At 57.7% G+C, this 19,163-nt stretch overlaps 1 protein-coding gene across 3 annotated transcripts in view; it reads left to right on the forward strand.

Moving 5' to 3' along the window:
- The window catches only part of LOC144829203 (uncharacterized), a 106,472-nt gene that overhangs the window by 20,166 nt on the left and 67,143 nt on the right, over positions 1-19,163 (forward strand). For all 3 annotated transcript variants that reach the window (XM_078688309.1, XM_078688142.1, XM_078688218.1), the window contains exon 2: positions 12,452-12,607. The gene's annotated coding sequence lies outside the window, so the exon portion shown is untranslated. The remainder of the gene's footprint in view (positions 1-12,451; positions 12,608-19,163) is intronic.

The raw sequence follows: 19,163 nt of genomic DNA on the forward strand, positions 1-19,163 counted from the left end.
AGGGACGGAGGGGGACACAGGGAGGAAAGATGAGAGCTTGAGCCGGAGGTGAGAGGGACGGAGGGGGATACAGGGAGAGCTTGAGCCGGAGGTGAGCGGGACGGAGGGGAACACAGGGAGGAAAGACGAGAGCTGGAGCCAGAGGTGAGAGGGACGGAGGGGATACAGGGAGGAAAGAGAAGAGCTGGAGCCGGAGGTGAGAGGGACAGAGGGATACAGGGAGGAAAGACGAGAGCTGGAGCCGGAGGGATGGAGGGGGATACAGGGAGGAAAGACGAGAGCTGGAGGAGTGAGGGACGGAGGGGGATACAGGGAGGAAAGACGAGAGCTGGAGGAGAGAGGGACGGAGGGGGATACAGGGAGGAAAGACGAGAGCTGGAGCCGGAGGAGAGAGGGACGGAGGGGGACACAGGGAGGAAAGACGAGAGCTTGAGCCGGAGGTGAGAGGGACGGAGGGGGATACAGGGAGAGCTTGAGCCGGAGGTGAGCGGGACGGAGGGGAACACAGGGAGGAAAGACGAGAGCTTGAGCCGGAGGTGAGAGGGATGGAGGGGGACACAGGGAGGAAAGACGAGAGTTGGAGCCGGAGGTGAGAGGGATGGAGGGGGACACAGGGAGGAAAGACGAGAGCTGGAGCCGGAGGTGAGAGGGATGGAGGGGGACACAGGGGGGAAAGACGAGAGCTGGAGCCGGAGGTGAGAGGGACGGAGGGGATACAGGGAGGAAAGAGAAGAGCTGGAGCCGGAGGTGAGAGGGACGGAGGGGATACAGGGAGGAAAGACGAGAGCTGGAGCCGGAGGTGAGAGGGACGGAGGGGATACAGGGAGGAAAGACGAGAGCTGGAGCCGGAGGTGAGAGGGACGGAGGGGGACACAGGGAGGAAAGACGAGAGCTTGAGCCGGAGGTGAGAGGGACGGAGGGGGATACAGGGAGAGCTTGAGCCGGAGGTGAGCGGGACGGAGGGGAACACAGGGAGGAAAGACGAGAGCTGGAGCCAGAGGTGAGAGGGACGGAGGGGATACAGGGAGGAAAGAGAAGAGCTGGAGCCGGAGGTGAGAGGGACGGAGGGGGATACAGGGAGGAAAGACGAGAGCTTGATCCGGAGGTGAGAGGGATGGAGGAGGATACAGGGAGGAAAGACGAGAGCTTGAGCCGGAGGTGAGAGGGACGGAGGGGGACACAGGGAGGAAAGACGAGAGCTGGAGCCGGAGGTGAGAGGGACGGAGGGGGATACAGGGAGGAAAGATGAGAGCTGGAGCCGGAGGTGAGAGGGACAGAGGGGACACAGGGAGGAAAGACGAGAGCTGGAGCCGGAGGAGAGAGGGACGGAGGGGGACACAGGGAGGAAAGACGAGAGCTGGAGCCAGAGGTGAGAGGGGTGGAGGGGGGCACAGGGAGGAAAGACGAGAGCTGGAGCCGGAGGTGAGAGGGACGGAGGGGGATACAGGGAGGAAAGACGAGAGCTGGAGCCGGAGGAGAGAGGGACGGAGGGGACACAGGGAGGAAAGACGAGAGCTGGAGCCAGAGGTGAGAGGGATGGAGGGGGATACAGGGAGGAAAGAAGAGAGCCGGAGCCGGAGGTGAGAGGGACGGAGGGGGATACAGGGAGGAAAGAAGAGAGCTGGAGCCGGAGGAGAGAGGGAAGGAGGGGGACACAGGGAGGAAAGACGAGAGCTGGAGCCGGAGGTGAGAGGGACGGAGGGGACACAGGGAGGAAAGACGAGAGCTGGAGCCGGAGGAGAGAGGGACGGAGGGGGACACAGGGAGGAAAGACGAGAGCTGGAGCCGGAGATGAGAGGGGTGGAGGGGGATACAGGGAGGAAAGACGAGAGCTGGAGCCGGAGGGGGCACAGGGAGGAAAGACGAGAGCTGGAGCCGGAGGTGAGAGGGACGGAGGGGGATACAGGGAGGAAAGACCAGAGCTTGAGCCGGAGGTGAGAGGGACGGAGGGGGATACAGGGAGGAAAGACGAGAGCTGGAGCCGGAGGAGAGAGGGACGGAGGGGACACAGGGAGGAAAGACGAGAGCTGGAGCCGGAGGTGAGAGGGACGGAGGGGACACAGGGAGGAAAGACGAGAGCTGGAGCCGGAGGAGAGAGGGACGGAGGGGACACAGGGAGGAAAGACGAGAGCTGGAGCCGGAGGAGAGAGGGACGGAGGGGGACACAGGGAGGAAAGACGAGAGCTGGAGCCGGAGGTGAGAGGGGTGGAGGGGGGCACAGGGAGGAAAGACGAGAGCTGGAGCCGGAGGTGAGAGGGACGGAGGGGGACACAGGGAGGAAAGACGAGAGCTGGAGCCGGAGGAGAGAGGGAAGGAGGGGGACACAGGGAGGAAAGACGAGAGCTGGAGCCGGAGGTGAGAGGGACGGAGGGGACACAGGGAGGAAAGACGAGAGCTGGAGCCGGAGGAGAGAGGGACGGAGGGGGATACAGGGAGGAAAGACGAGAGCTGGAGCCGGAGGTGAGAGGGACCGAGGGGGACACAGGGGGGAAAGATGAGAGCTGGAGCCGGAGGTGAGAGGGACAGAGGGGGACACAGGGGGGAAAGATGAGAGCTGGAGCCGGAGGTGAGAGGGACGAAGGGGGACACAGGGGGGAAAGCCGAGAGCTGGACCCAGAGGTGAGAGTGATGGAGGGGGATACAGGGAGGAAAGACGAGAGCTGGAGCCGGAGGTGAGAGGGACGGAGGGGACACAGAGAGGAAAGACGAGAGCTGGAGCCGGAGGTGAGAGGGACGGAGGGGGATACAGGGGGGAAAGATGAGAGCTGGAGCCGGAGGTGAGAGGGACAGAGGGGGACACAGGGAGGAAAGAGGAGAGCTGGAGCCGGAGGTGAGAGGGACGGAGGGGACACAGGGAGGAAAGACGAGAGCTGGAGCCGGAGGTGAGAGGGACGGAGGGGGATACAGGGGGGAAAGATGAGAGCTGGAGCCGGAGGTGAGAGGGACAGAGGGGGACACAGGGAGGAAAGAGGAGAGCTGGAGCCGGAGGTGAGAGGGATTGAGGGGGACACAGAGAGGAAAGACGAGAGCCGGAGGTGAGAGAGACGGAGGGGGACACAGGGAGGAAAGACGAGAGCTTGAGCCGGAGGTGAGAGGGACGGAGGGGGACACAGGGAGGAAAGACGAGAGCTGGAGCCGGAGGTGAGAGGGATGGAGGGGGGGGATACAGGGAGGAAAGACGGAGAGCTTGACCTGGAGGTGAGAGGGACGGAGGGGGATACAGGGAGGAAAGACGAGAGCTGGAGCCGGAGGTGAGAGGGATGGAGGGGGGGGGGACACAGGGAGGAAAGACGAGAGCTGGAGCCGGAGGTGAGAGGGACGGAGGGGACACAGGGAGGAAAGACGAGAGCTGGAGCCGGAGGTGAGAGGGATGTAGGGGGACACAGGGAGGAAAGACGAGAGCTGGAGCCGGAGGGATGGAGGGGGATACAGGGAGGAAAGACGAGAGCTGGAGGAGAGAGGGACGGAGGGGGATACAGGGAGGAAAGACGAGAACTGGAGCCGGAGGTGAGAGGGACGGAGGGGGACACAGGGAGGAAAGACGAGAGCTGGAGCCGGAGGTGAGAGGGACGGAGGGGATACAGGGAGGAAAGACGAGAGCTGGAGCCGGAGATGAGAGGGATGGAGGGGGATACAGGGAGGAAAGACGAGAGCTGGAGCCGGAGGTGAGAGGGACGGAGGGGGACACAGGGAGGGAAGACGAGAGCTGGAGCCAGAGGTGAGAGGGACGGAGGGGGACATAGGGAGGAAAGACGAGAGCTGGAGGAGAGAGGGACGGAGGGGGATACAGGGAGGAAAGACGAGAGCTGGAGCCGGAGGAGAGAGGGACGGAGGGGGATACAGGGAGAGCTTGAGCCGGAGGTGAGCGGGACGGAGGGGAACACAGGGAGGAAAGACGAGAGCTGGAGCCAGAGGTGAGAGGGACGGAGGGGATACAGGGAGGAAAGAGAAGAGCTGGAGCCGGAGGTGAGAGGGACAGAGGGACACAGGGAGGAAAGAGAAGAGCTGGAGCCGGAGGTGAGAGGGACGGAGGGGACACAGGGAGGAAAGACGAGAGCTGGAGCCGGAGGTGAGAGGGACGGAGGGGATACAGGGAGGAAAGACGAGAGCTGGAGCCGGAGGTGAGAGGGACGGAGGGGATACAGGGAGGAAAGACGAGAGCTGGAGCCGGAGGTGAGAGGGACGGAGGGGGACACAGGGAGGAAAGACGAGAGCTTGAGCCGGAGGTGAGAGGGACGGAGGGGGATACAGGGAGAGCTTGAGCCGGAGGTGAGCGGGACGGAGGGGAACACAGGGAGGAAAGACGAGAGCTTGAGCCGGAGGTGAGAGGGATGGAGGGGGACACAGGGAGGAAAGACGAGAGCTGGAGCCGGAGGTGAGAGGGATGGAGGGGGACACAGGGAGGAAAGACGAGAGCTGGAGCCGGAGGTGAGAGGGATGGAGGGGGACACAGGGGGGAAAGACGAGAGCTGGAGCCGGAGGTGAGAGGGACGGAGGGGATACAGGGAGGAAAGAGAAGAGCTGGAGCCAGAGGTGAGAGGGACGGAGGGGATACAGGGAGGAAAGACGAGAGCTGGAGCCGGAGCTGAGAGGGACGGAGGGGATACAGGGAGGAAAGACGAGAGCTGGAGCCGGAGGTGAGAGGGACGGAGGGGGACACAGGGAGGAAAGACGAGAGCTTGAGCCGGAGGTGAGAGGGACGGAGGGGGATACAGGGAGAGCTTGAGCCGGAGGTGAGCGGGACGGAGGGGAACACAGGGAGGAAAGACGAGAGCTGGAGCCAGAGGTGAGAGGGACGGAGGGGATACAGGGAGGAAAGAGAAGAGCTGGAGCCGGAGGTGAGAGGGACAGAGGGATACAGGGAGGAAAGACGAGAGCTGGAGCCGGAGGGATGGAGGGGGATACAGGGAGGAAAGACGAGAGCTGGAGGAGTGAGGGACGGAGGGGGATACAGGGAGGAAAGACGAGAGCTGGAGGAGAGAGGGACGGAGGGGGATACAGGGAGGAAAGACGAGAGCTGGAGCCGGAGGAGAGAGGGACGGAGGGGGACACAGGGAGGAAAGACGAGAGCTTGAGCCGGAGGTGAGAGGGACGGAGGGGGATACAGGGAGAGCTTGAGCCGGAGGTGAGCGGGACGGAGGGGAACACAGGGAGGAAAGACGAGAGCTTGAGCCGGAGGTGAGAGGGATGGAGGGGGACACAGGGAGGAAAGACGAGAGTTGGAGCCGGAGGTGAGAGGGATGGAGGGGGACACAGGGAGGAAAGACGAGAGCTGGAGCCGGAGGTGAGAGGGATGGAGGGGGACACAGGGGGGAAAGACGAGAGCTGGAGCCGGAGGTGAGAGGGACGGAGGGGATACAGGGAGGAAAGAGAAGAGCTGGAGCCGGAGGTGAGAGGGACGGAGGGGATACAGGGAGGAAAGACGAGAGCTGGAGCCGGAGGTGAGAGGGACGGAGGGGATACAGGGAGGAAAGACGAGAGCTGGAGCCGGAGGTGAGAGGGACGGAGGGGGACACAGGGAGGAAAGACGAGAGCTTGAGCCGGAGGTGAGAGGGACGGAGGGGGATACAGGGAGAGCTTGAGCCGGAGGTGAGCGGGACGGAGGGGAACACAGGGAGGAAAGACGAGAGCTGGAGCCAGAGGTGAGAGGGACGGAGGGGATACAGGGAGGAAAGAGAAGAGCTGGAGCCGGAGGTGAGAGGGACAGAGGGATACAGGGAGGAAAGACGAGAGCTGGAGCCGGAGGGATGGAGGGGGATACAGGGAGGAAAGACGAGAGCTGGAGGAGAGAGGGACGGAGGGGGATACAGGGAGGAAAGACGAGAGCTGGAGGAGAGAGGGACGGAGGGGGATACAGGGAGGAAAGACGAGAGCTGGAGCCGGAGGAGAGAGGGACGGAGGGGGACACAGGGAGGAAAGACGAGAGCTTGAGCCGGAGGTGAGAGGGACGGAGGGGGATACAGGGAGAGCTAGAGCCGGAGGTGAGCGGGACGGAGGGGAACACAGGGAGGAAAGACGAGAGCTGGAGCCAGAGGTGAGAGGGACGGAGGGGATACAGGGAGGAAAGAGAAGAGCTGGAGCCGGAGGTGAGAGGGACAGAGGGACACAGGGAGGAAAGACGAGAGCTGGAGCCGGAGGTGAGAGGGACGGAGGGGATACAGGGAGGAAAGAGAAGAGCTGGAGCCGGAGGTGAGAGGGACGGAGGGGATACAGGGAGGAAAGACGAGAGCTGGAGCCGGAGGTGAGAGGGACGGAGGGGATACAGGGAGGAAAGACGAGAGCTGGAGCCGGAGGTGAGAGGGACGGAGGGGGACACAGGGAGGAAAGACGAGAGCTTGAGCCGGAGGTGAGAGGGACGGAGGGGGATACAGGGAGAGCTTGAGCCGGAGGTGAGCGGGACGGAGGGGAACACAGGGAAGAAAGACGAGAGCTGGAGCCAGAGGTGAGAGGGACGGAAGGGGATACAGGGAGGAAAGATGAGAGCTGAAGCCGGAGGTGAGAGGGACGGAGGGGGGCACAGGGAGGAAAGACGAGAGCTGGAGCCGGAGGTGAGAGGGACGGAGGGGGATACAGGGAGGAAAGACGAGAGCTGGAGCCGGAGGTGAGAGGGATGGAGGGGGACACAGGGGGGAAGACGAGAGCTGGAGCCGGAGGTGAGAGGGGGATACAGGGAGGAAAGACGAGAGCTGGAGCCGGAGGTGAGAGGGACGGAGGGGGACACAGGGAGGAAAGACGAGAGCTTGAGCCAGAGGTGAGAGGGATGGAGGGGGACACAGGGAGGAAAGACGAGCGCTGGAGCCGGAGGTGAGAGGGATGGAGGGGGATACAGGGAGGAAAGACGAGAGCTGGAGCCGGAGGTGAGAGGGACGGAGGGGGATACAGGGAGGAAAGACGAGAGCTTGAGCCGGAGGGGAGAGGGATGGAGGGGGACACAGGGAGGAAAGAGAAGAGCTGGAGCCGGAGGTGAGAGGGATGGAGGGGGACACAGGGGGGAAAGACGAGAGCTTGAGCCGGAGGAGAGAGGGATGGAGGGGGACACAGGGAGGAAAGACGAGAGCTGGAGCCGGAGGTGAGAGGGACGGAGGGGGACACAGGGGGGAAAGACGAGAGCTGGAGCCGGAGGTGAGAGGGACGGAGGGGGACACAGGGAGGAAAGACGAGAGCTTGAGCCAGAGGTGAGAGGGATGGAGGGGGACACAGGGAGGAAAGACGAGAGCTGGAGCCGGAGGTGAGAGGGATGGAGGGGGATACAGGGAGGAAAGACGAGAGCTGGAGCCGGAGGTGAGAGGGACGGAGGGGGATACAGGGAGGAAAGACGAGAGCTTGAGCCGGAGGTGAGAGGGATGGAGGGGGACACAGGGAGGAAAGACGAGAGCTGGAGCCGGAGGTGAGAGGGAGGAAAGAGGAGAGCTGGAGCCGGAGGTGAGAGGGACGGAGGGGGATACAGGGAGGAAAGACGAGAGCTTGAGCCGGAGGAGAGAGGGAAGGAGGGGGACACAGGGAGGAAAGACGAGAGCTGGAGCCGGAGGAGAGAGGGACGGAGGGGGGCACAGGGAGGATAGACGAGAGCTGGAGCCGGAGGTGAGAGGGACGAAGGGGGATACAGGGGGGATAGACGAGAGCTTGAGTTGGAGGTGAGAGGGATGGAGGGGATACAGGGAGGAAAGACGAGAGCTGGAGCCGGAGGTGAGAGGGACGGAAGGGGATACAGGGAGGAAAGATGAGAGCTGAAGCCGGAGGTGAGAGGGACGGAGGGGGGCACAGGGAGGAAAGACGAGAGCTGGAGCCGGAGGTGAGAGGGACGGAGGGGAATACAGGGAGGAAAGACGAGAGCTGGAGCCGGAGGTGAGAGGGATGGAGGGGGACACAGGGGGGAAAGACGAGAGCTGGAGCCGGAGGTGAGAGGGATGGAGGGGGATACAGGGAGGAAAGACGAGAGCTGGAGCCGGAGGTGAGAGGAACGGAGGGGGATACAGGGAGGAAAGCCGAGAGCTTGAGCCGGAGGTGAGAGGGATGGAGGGGGACACAGGGAGGAAAGAGAAGAGCTGGAGCCGGAGGTGAGAGGGACGGAGGGGGATACAGGGAGGAAAGACGAGAGCTTGAGCCGGAGGGGAGAGGGATGGAGGGGGACACGGAGGAAAGAGAAGAGCTGGAGCCGGAGGTGAGAGGGATGGAGGGGGACACAGGGGGGAAAGACGAGAGCTTGAGCCGGAGGAGAGAGGGATGGAGGGGGACACAGGGAGGAAAGACGAGAGCTGGAGCCGGAGGTGAGAGGGACGGAGGGGGACACAGGGGGGAAAGACGAGAGCTGGAGCCGGAGGTGAGAGGGACGGAGGGGACACAGGGAGGAAAGACGAGAGCTTGAGCTGGAGGTGAGAGGGATGGAGGGGATACACGGAGGAAAGAGGAGAGCTTGAGCCGGAGGTGAGAGGGACGGAGGGGACACAGGGAGGAAAGAGAAGAGCTGGAGCCGGAGGTGAGAGGGATGGAGGGGGACACAGGGGGGAAAGACGGGAGCTGGAGCCGGAGGTGAGAGGGATGGAGGGGGATACAGGGAGGAAAGACGAGAGCTGGAGCCGGAGGTGAGAGGGACAGAGGGGGACACAGGGAGGAAAGACGAGAGCTTGAGCCGGAGGTGAGAGGGACGGAGGGGGACACAGGGAGGAAAGACGAGAACTGGAGCCGGAGGTGAGAGGGACGGAGGGGATACAGGGAGGAAAGACAAGAGCTTGAGCCGGAGGTGAGAGGGATGGAGGGGGACACATGGAGGAAAGCCGAGAGCTTGAGCCGGAGGTGAGAGGGACGGAGGGGATACAGGGAGGAAAGACAAGAGCTTGAGCCGGAGGTGAGAGGGACGGAGGGGACACAGGGAGGAAAGAGGAGAGCTTGAGCCGGAGGAGAGAGGGACGGAGGGGGATACAGGGAGGACAGACGAGAGCTAGAGCCGGAGGTGAGAGGGACGGAGGGATACAGGGAGGAATGACGAGAGCTAGAGCCAGAGGTGAGAGGGACGGAGGGGGACACAGAGAGGAAAGACGAGAGCTGGAACCAGAGGTGAGAGGGACGGAGGGGGATACAGGGAGGAAAGAAGGAGAGCTTGAGCCAGAGGTGAGAGGGATGGAGGGGGATACAGGGAGGAAAGACGAGAGCTAGAGCCGGAGGTGAGAGGGACGGAGGGATACAGGGAGGAATGACGAGAGCTAGAGCCAGAGGTGAGAGGGACGGAGGGGGACACAGGGAGGAAAGACGAGAGCTGGAGCCAGAGGTGAGAGGGACGGAGGGGGATACAGGGAGGAAAGAAGGAGAGCTTGAGCCAGAGGTGAGAGGGATGGAGGGGGATACAGGGAGGAAAGACGAGAGCTTGAGCCAGAGGTGAGAGGGACGGAGGGGGATACAGGGAGGAAAGACGAGAGCTGGAGCCAGAGGAGAGAGGGACGGAGGGGGATACAGGAGGAAAGCCGAGAGCTTGAGCCAGAGGTGAGAGGGACGGAGGGGGATACAGGGAGGAAAGACGAGAGCTGGAGCCGGAGGTGAGAGGGATGGAGGGGGACACAGGGAGGAAAGCCGAGAGCTTGAGCCGGAGGTGAGAGGGACGGAGGGGATACAGGGAGGAAAGACAAGAGCTTGAGCCGGAGGTGAGAGGGACGGAGGGGACACAGGGAGGAAAGCCGAGAGCTTGAGCCGGAGGTGAGAGGGACGGAGGGGGACACAGGGAGGAAAGACGAGAGCTTGAGCCGGAGGTGAGAGGGATGGAGGGGGATACAGGGAGGAAAGACGAGAGCTGGAGCCGGAGGTGAGAGGGACAGAGGGGGACACAGGGAGGAAAGACGAGAGCTTGAGCCGGAGGTGAGAGGGACAGAGGGGGACACAGGGGGGAAAGACGAGAGCTGGAGCCGGAGGTGAGAGGGATGGAGGGGGACACAGGGAGGAAAGACGAGAGCTTGAGCCGGAGGTGAGAGGGACGGAGGGGACACAGGGAGGAAAGACGAGAGCTGGAGCCGGAGGTGAGAGGGATGGAGGGGGACACAGGGGGGAAAGACGAGAGCTGGAGCCGGAGGTGAGAGGGATGGAGGGGGATACAGGGAGGAAAGACGAGAGCTGGAGCCGGAGGTGAGAGGGACGGAGGGGGATACAGGGAGGAAAGACGAGAGCTTGAGCCGGAGGTGAGAGGGATGGAGGGGACACAGGGAGGAAAGACGAGAGCTGGAGCCGGAGGTGAGAGGGACGGAGGGGACACAGGGAGGAAAGACGAGAGTTGGAGCCGGAGGTGAGAGGGATGGAGGGGGACACAGGGAGGAAAGAAGGAGAGCTTGAGCCAGAGGTGAGAGGGATGGAGGGGGATACAGGGAGGAAAGACGAGAGCTAGAGCCGGAGGTGAGAGGGACGGAGGGATACAGGGAGGAATGACGAGAGCTAGAGCCAGAGGTGAGAGGGACGGAGGGGGACACAGGGAGGAAAGACGAGAGCTGGAGCCAGAGGTGAGGGGGACGGAGGGGGATACAGGGAGGAAAGAAGGAGAGCTTGAGCCAGAGGTGAGAGGGATGGAGGGGGATACAGGGAGGAAAGACGAGAGCTTGAGCCAGAGGTGAGAGGGACGGAGGGGGATACAGGGAGGAAAGACGAGAGCTGGAGCCAGAGGAGAGAGGGACGGAGGGGGATACAGGGAGGAAAGCAGAGAGCTTGAGCCAGAGGTGAGAGGGACGGAGGGGGATACAGGGAGGAAAGCCGAGAGCTGGAGCCGGAGGTGAGAGGGATGGAGGGGGACACAGGGAGGAAAGCCGAGAGCTTGAGCCGGAGGTGAGAGGGACGGAGGGGATACAGGGAGGAAAGACAAGAGCTTGAGCCGGAGGTGAGAGGGACGGAGGGGACACAGGGAGGAAAGCCGAGAGCTTGAGCCGGAGGTGAGAGGGACGGAGGGGGACACAGGGAGGAAAGACGAGAGCTTGAGCCGGAGGTGAGAGGGATGGAGGGGGATACAGGGAGGAAAGACGAGAGCTGGAGCCGGAGGTGAGAGGGACAGAGGGGGACACAGGGAGGAAAGACGAGAGCTTGAGCCGGAGGTGAGAGGGACAGAGGGGGACACAGGGGGGAAAGACGAGAGCTGGAGCCGGAGGTGAGAGGGATGGAGGGGGACACAGGGAGGAAAGACGAGAGCTTGAGCCGGAGGTGAGAGGGACGGAGGGGACACAGGGAGGAAAGACGAGAGCTGGAGCCGGAGGTGAGAGGGATGGAGGGGGACACAGGGGGGAAAGACGAGAGCTGGAGCCGGAGGTGAGAGGGATGGAGGGGGATACAGGGAGGAAAGACGAGAGCTGGAGCCGGAGGTGAGAGGGACGGAGGGGGATACAGGGAGGAAAGACGAGAGCTTGAGCCGGAGGTGAGAGGGATGGAGGGGACACAGGGAGGAAAGACGAGAGCTGGAGCCGGAGGTGAGAGGGACGGAGGGGACACAGGGAGGAAAGACGAGAGTTGGAGCCGGAGGTGAGAGGGATGGAGGGGGACACAGGGAGGAAAGACGAGAGCTGGAGCCGGAGGTGAGAGGGATGGAGGGGGACACAGGGGGGAAAGACGAGAGCTGGAGCCGGAGGTGAGAGGGATGGAGGGGGATACAGGGAGGAAAGACTAGAGCTGGAGCCGGAGGTGAGAGCGACGGAGGGGGACACAGGGAGGAAAGACGAGAGCTGGAGCCGGAGGTGAGAGCGACGGAGGGGGACACAGGGAGGAAAGACGAGAGCTGGAGCCGGAGGTGAGAGGGATGGAGGGGGATACAGGGAGGAAAGACGAGAGCTGGAGCCGTAGGTGAGAGGGACGGAGGGGACACAGGGAGGAAAGACGAGAGCTGGAGCCGGCGGTGAGAGGGACGGAGGGGGACACAGGAAGGAAAGACGAGAGCTGGAGCCGGAGGTGAGGGGGATGGAGGGGGACACAGGGAGGAAAGACGAGAGCTTGAGCCGGAGGAGAGAGGGATGTAGGGGGACACAGGGAGGAAAGACGAGAGCCGGAGGTGAGAGGGAAGGAGGGATATGAATAGATCATGTAAAGGAGAGAAAGGTCAATATTAGCCGAGCTGTGGGCGGCTGGTGAAACAAGGGAGGGTCTGCTGGGAGGGGAAGTGCAAGTGCATGCATGCCAATGGACGCCTCAAATTGCATTTTCTACAATGGAAGTCAATGGGGAATTTTTATTCTCCCGATTTTTTATTTTAAATCTCCCACGTCCCTTTCCTAAAATGTTGGCCTGTTTGGAAGTGTGTGCGAGAAAAGTTGGGATGGAGGAGAGAATGGAGCCTGAAGGGGTTTGGGACACAGGCATTAATGCATAGTGAGAGAGGCGATGCTTTTCAGCACAAAGTGTCCAATAAAGACACGTACGTGCGCACCCCTGCTCGTGCCCGAGCCAATACTCCATTACTCCACAAAGTATTTATTTTATTTTATGTGTTTTTATACAGCGCGAACTTTACCCGAAGGTGTCAGAGCGCTTCACAATAGGAGCAGAACCGATACATGAGGAGAAGATTACAAGTGAACAAATTACCAAAGCAGACGTTGAGTTACATGAGGCAAAAGTGACAATTGTGAGCAACAAAATACAAGAGGAGCAAATGGTACGTTACAAGAGGAAAAAAAGTGGCGTGTGTATGTTTCAAAAGCGTACAAAGTACAAGTAGAGGTATAATACTGCAATAAATGGCAGATACTCAAAACCCAAGAACAAACGTTATGTTACGTTACATGAGGCAATGGTGGCACTTTTGCAAGTATCAAAAGCAAATAAAATACAAGAGGTAGCAACGATACATTGCACGAGGAAAAGTGACATGTGCATGTTACCAAAGATTAGACAATACAAGTAGAAGTATAATGCTGCAATAAATGGCAGGCAGTCAAACCACAAGAACACACTGGGAAGACACTTCTATAGTCCTGTAGAACAGAATTTCCTATAATGGAAGGTCTTCCTTCAGATAATAGAGAGGGCGTGAATTACATTTGGAAGTGTCTTTGAAGGAGGAGAGCTTTGGAGGTCCGATTTGAAGGCCTGGGAAGAGGTGGTAGTCCGGAGCTGAGGCGGAAGTGAGTTCCAGATTCTCACCGCGTTACCAAAAAAGGATTGGGCCATCGACCTTTCCTTCTTGAAAGTGGGAGGTTCAAGCAATAGATTTTCCTTATTACGTGATGGTCTAGAGCCTCCAGAGAGTTTCAGTTTATTCACCAGGTAGCGAGGAGAGGAGGAGTGCAAGGCTTTGTGGGTGATGCAGGCAGTCTTGTAGATAGATCTTGCCTCGATGGAAAGCCAACGGAGGGTGGATAAAATGGGTGTGATGTGGTCGCTTCTTTTGGCCCCATATATGAAACCACCTGCTGAATGGAGAACACATTTAAGGGGGGACAGGTGGGATTTCAGGAGGCCAGTAAGAAGAGAGTTGCAGTAGTCCAGTCTGGAGAGGACCAGCGATTGGACCAGGGTTTTAAGATCATGCTCCGGGAAGAACTATGCCCCCAAAGAAGGCATAGTTGGTATCAAGCAGACTTTGCAATGGAATTTATGTGGGAGAGTATATTGAGTTTTGTGTCGAGTATAACACCAAGGGATTTTGTGCTGTCGACAATGATGGGTTTATTGTTAAGTCGATTCATCTGACCCATCCATGATTGAACCGGGGGAGGGGAAAGTGAGAAAGTGAGGAGGGGAGGAGGTGGAATACAGTTTTAGAGGTATTCAGAATCAGTTGAGTTAACATCCAATTTTGAATGGAGTCGAGAGTAGAGCTTAGGATGGAGAGGTCGTGAATGGCGGCAACCTTTAGGTACATTTGAGTGTCTTCCGCATAGAGATGAAAGTGGATCCTGGATTTGCTTAGGAGATTTCCCAATGGTCCTAAATAGAGATTGAGCAACGTGGGTGCAAGTATAGAGCCTTGAGGAATACCTTGACCTACCTACCGCCAAAGGAGATGAAAGACTATTTGCTATTTTGATCATTTGGGATCTATCAGAGAGGAAGGAAGCAAACCATTTAAGAACAGTGCTCTCCATGCCCATTCTCTGTTGGAGAGTGTTGTGATTGACAGTGTCAAAGGCTGCAGAAAGTTCAAGGAGAATAAGAAGACAAGACTCCCCAGAATCGAGTATCCTCAGCACTTCATCAATCACTTGCAGCAGGGCTGTTTCAGCGCTGCAGGTTTGAATGAAGCTGGACTGGAACATGTCAAGAATATCATTGTCCTTGATATGACGAGAGAGTTGTTTCCCTACACATATTTATGTGATTTTTGCTAGAAAAGGTAGGTTAGTGATGGGGCGGAAGTTGAGGTCGTTCGCATCAGCAGTGGGTTTGTTAAGCAGAGGGGTGACCTGCCCAGTTTTGAAGGAAACAGGAAGGGACCCTTGACTGAGGGAGAGGTTAACCAAAGTGGTCCAATAGGACAGAGAATGCATATAGAAGTCAATGGCACTAGGGACGGGGTCAAGGGAATGGTTAGAGGGCCTTGTTTCAAGGATGCATTTGAGAAGGGCATCTTCGGAGATGGGGTCAAAGTTCTGCCAAATGGCTAAGGATTTGCGCTCCTCTGGAGGGGTAGGATGACTGACCTGATCCACAAGTGATTTCACTTTTTCGTCAAAGAATATAGCGAATTCCGCTGCTTTCTTTGTAGAATCCTCCAACTTGGAGGTTGGGGGTGAGCAGTTTGGATTCTTGATGAGATCGAATAGTTTTTTGGGTCTATTTTTGGCTGAGTCGAGGAGGGTTCTGAAGTGCGTCGCTTTTCCAAGGAAGATGTGCTTGTGGTACTCGGATCTTGCTGAACGAAGCGTGGCCAAATTATAGGTGGAGGGCGCTTGTCTCCATTGTTTCTCCAGGAATCTTAGGTTCTTCCTTTCTTCATAGAGGGATTTGTTGAACCAAGGTGCTGAGGGAGTGGGCCTTTTTTTTTTGCTTTGGAGAGGAGCGACGGTATTGAATTCGACTGTGAGGCTTTGGGAGGCGAGTTTGTTAACATCTAGGTTCGGGTCTGGCCTTGGAAGTGATAGCAAAGCTGATTCACAGAGGGTAGCAAGGTCAATATTTTTAGTGTCACGGAACCAGGAGGTAACCCTTTTAGGTTGACCGACAGTTATAGAGTGTGATAGGTGAAGGGAGAATGGGGTGAGGAGGTGGTCAGACAAGTCTACATGAATAGGGGTAGCGGTAGTAAGCATGCCTGTTTTTGAAATTACCCTAGTCCAGGATTGAGCCCTTAGAGTGTGTTATTTCTGTGCAGTGTTGGATAAGATCGTTTGCAGAGAGGAAAGTGGCCAGCAAATTCGCAGAAGAGTCTTGAGGCGAGCCCCAGTGGAGATTGAAGTCACCCATGAAGATCTGATTGTCACTTTGCGAGTATTGGTCGCTAATGAAGTCAGTGAGTTCCCCCATAAACGAGGGGCTGCTACAAGGCGGGCGGTAAATGGCATGGAATCTGAGGGGTGAGCGGTGGTGCACTTGAGGTTCAAGGGATAGGCATTTAAAAGTGAGGAAGGAGCTGTTAGGAAAAGCCTTAAGTTGAAGGGATTTTCTAAAGATGACTGCAACACCTCCCCCAACGTTGTCAATTCTGTCATTTATAAATATAGAATAGCGTGTGGGTACTAGGATATCAAACATAGAGTGAGCGGTATCGTTGAACCAGGTCTCTGTGAGGAAGAGCATGTCAATATTGTGAAGTATGATGGTGTCGGAAATTTCAAGTTTGTGTTTTATTGCAGATCTGCAGTTGTGGAGTTGATAGCGCAGCTCTGTTGAGACTGTTTTGGTGACGGGGGCACTTGGGCTATGAGGAGGGTAGGGATATTGTACTTATACGAGGGTGCTCGGGAGGGTTTAGGTGGATGAGTGTTTCTGACAGAGGAGATGGTCGGAATAGTGTAGATAGTAGGACTACTTGGAGACGAAAGTAGAAGAAGGGTGGCGTTTGAGGGCTTGTGTGAGTTAGCAGTGTTTGCAGGCGACAGGTTATGCTTGGCTATTATGGGGGCGAGGTGCATCTTGTGGGAAGGAGAGTGTTTTCCAAAGGAATTGAGGTGTATGGAAAAGTGGAAATCTTGGAGCTTAGAAGTGAAATGGTAGCTTCAAGTTGGGAGATGGAGGTGATGAGAGAGCCTAGCTTATTTTCCAGAGAGAGTAGGGCAGAACACGGCATGTTGGGTGGCTCGATGGAAACAGGAGGGGGTGCAATTGGCAGTGGGAAGTCAGGGGACTGGAGGGGAGTTGGGGAGGTGGGGAAAGGTGGTGGTTGAGAGCGGGCGTTGGTGCATCAGAGGTGAAAGGAGAGTTGTCTTTGTTGGTGTTGCAAGAAGGATAGGAATTAAGGACATAATTAGGGGGAGGTAGGTGAGGAGCGGTGGGGTGGAGGAAGAAGGGAGGAATGTGTGGAGACATAGGAATGAAGGAGGTTTGGGAGGAAGCGAGGGGAGGGGGTTGGAGAGGTCCTGTATACTAGGTGAGGTGGCTGTGAGGGAACGGGCATCTGGCGGAGTGAGGGGGTTGGGAGATAGGGAAGTTGAAGAAAGTAAGTGGTTCTGCTAGGCCCGAGGGAGGGAAAGGGAAAGGGTACCAAGGGGGGAAAGGGGTTAGCACAGCATGGGGGGGGGGAAAGAGAGATTGAATGGGTTTGTCGAGAAATCGGGGTACATAGCGAAGGGAGGAAGAGGAAGAGAAGAGGAGGGAATAAGGGAGACGTAAGGAAAGTTAACTAGTGGGGAAGGTTGGAGGAGAGGTGGACTAAAAAGGGGGATGGCAGGTAGGGAAAGGGGGGAGGAGATGAGGTTGGATGGTGCAGATTGGCAGAGGAGCGGATTAGCTAGAGGTCCGGCTGAGGTGATGAAAGGGCGGGGTGGGGGGCATGCTGTGAGAGGGGAAGAATGGGAGAGGAGGGCACAGGGGAGGGGGAGGGAATAGGGTCGACCTGTGCTTCCCAAGGGTGCAGCCTATTGGAGTGTAGGGGGGTCAGGGGCGGAGAGAGGGAGTAATGGGTGGAGCTAGATGAAGAGTCGAGGGACAACCCGGTCACAGGGGAGGGGAGTAGGGAAGAGGTGGTCAAAGAAGGAGAGACGGGTGTCTTTGGCTTGGATCATGACTGTACCGTTGTTATAGAGTGAGATAGTGAGGGAGCTGTTGAAACACGCAGAGGGGGAGATTTTTAGCTGTTTCCCATGAGGGATAGAGGAGGAGGAGGTGACGTTAAGGGAGTTATGTAAGCTGATGGACCAAGAGGGGATGTCATGAGTGAAGAAAATGAAATAGTTTTTGAGCCTCCCATAACGACCATTGTAAAATTGATTGACAAAAAGGGAATCAGGGAAACCTTCCATGGTGTTATGCTTGAATCGTTTTGCTGCAGCTTTAGTCAGGTAAGGAGTATAAATGATTTTAAAGCAATTAATTCCAGACTTGAGTGGTGGCCATGATGGGAAAATGAGGAGGAGGAGGGTGGTGGGGATAAGAGAGGGGTGTTATCAGGAAGGCGGTGGTGAGGAGAAGTATAAGGACAGAAAGGGGACACATATTCCAGACGTCGGGTGAAGATATCTGAACTAATGTGCAGTCTGGGAAGTGAGGCGATTAGGGACAGGTTGTTACTTCCGAGCAGGAGAAGATGGGGGAACAGATTCCAGTAGTTGAGAAAGCTTTACTGCTTGGGAGTCTCTATGATTCCGTTAGTATTATGATGCGCCCTTTACCTAGGTAATCACATAATATACATGGTGCCACCTGGCACTACATCATATTTTCAAGGGAATTGTTTACACATGACAGGGCCAACTGGACCACTGTCAGAACCATCACAGAGCGAACTTAGTAAGAGTAAAACAGATCATAAACGTACAGCCAGTAACCACTGGTAATCATTGTACCTTGCATCAGCCTGTAAAAAAAAACACATTAGGCGCCAAACGCATTGTATGCCCATAATCTTAGCAGTCTAATATTAGACCCTAATTTCCTAGGTATCACTAACATTAGGGGCATAAAGCACAGGGTGGAACATAATCTCACTAGCATAAACCATAATATGCAAGATAATCTCATAATCATAAAAAACACATTTAGAGGTAACTAGGACTGGGTGCATAGATCATACTACATGAAATACATTTCCTGGCACCACATAATCACATTAGGGCCTGGCGCCCATCAAACCTCTCAGTCGACTTGCCCAACTGGCCATCTCAAATGGGCTCCGTGGATGGTCACTGTCAGTTGAACTTCGCTGGGGGAAGGGGGAAGCAAAGGAGACAGTAGGAGAGTAGTTACTCAGGCACCGCGATACGCTGGCTCCCCAGTGAGCCATTCCAACGGGGGGAAACCTTCGGCAGGCCCACCAAGGTCTCTCCTCCAGACCTCGTCATTAGGCTTCTGCGCACAGTTCCTCCTGCGCAGCTGTGTGAGTCCACGGGGGGATGTGATGGGAAGATGGCCCACTTCTCTCTCTCCAAGGCCCCCCTTTCTAATCCCAGGGTCCCTCTCACCTCAGTCTGTCGTCTCCTGGTGTCTATGCTGTCTGCAGGCCTCTGTGCCCCCGCAACGCACTCTGAAGAGGCTCCAGCGTTTGCAGAGGTCTTAGACGGTGAAGGTTTACTCGGGAGGGGGGGCCAAGCCACCGCTCCCAGACCCCGACCGTGGCACTCAGATCTCCATGCCTGCTGCCAGGCACCAATGCAGCCAAGCCCTCACCAGCGGCTGCCGGTCCCGGCGCCGGACGCCTGCCCCTGGGTCGGCGGAGCTCCGCTTCTTGGCACCCAGAGTCACTCGCAGGCCTCGGCACCCATGCAGCGCTTTCCTCAGGATCTTCGCAACTCCCAGGGTTTCAATGGTGGCGCTCTACTTAGGGGGGCCAAACCACAGTCTGTGGTACAATAGATCACCTACAGCGCAAGCGCAGTTTAGGCTCGACCTAAAAATTCAAGAGCAGAAAAGTGGTTACAAATGTATCTATCCGATTTTGTTTAAAGCCCTATTTAGTATCATACCCGGGCCTTTCAGACTCTTAAAACAACAACTACTGGCCGGTATTTTTCTTGTGGGAAAGGGTCATCCCTACCTGAGGTGAGAGCATGAGAAGCACAGCGGAGTAGGGCTCGAGTTGGGGCTTCCCCCCCACTTATTTTACCAGAGCTCGATTA

This window comes from Lissotriton helveticus, chromosome 1_1 (assembly GCF_964261635.1).
Source record: "Lissotriton helveticus chromosome 1_1, aLisHel1.1, whole genome shotgun sequence".
NCBI lineage: Eukaryota > Metazoa > Chordata > Amphibia > Caudata > Salamandridae > Lissotriton > Lissotriton helveticus.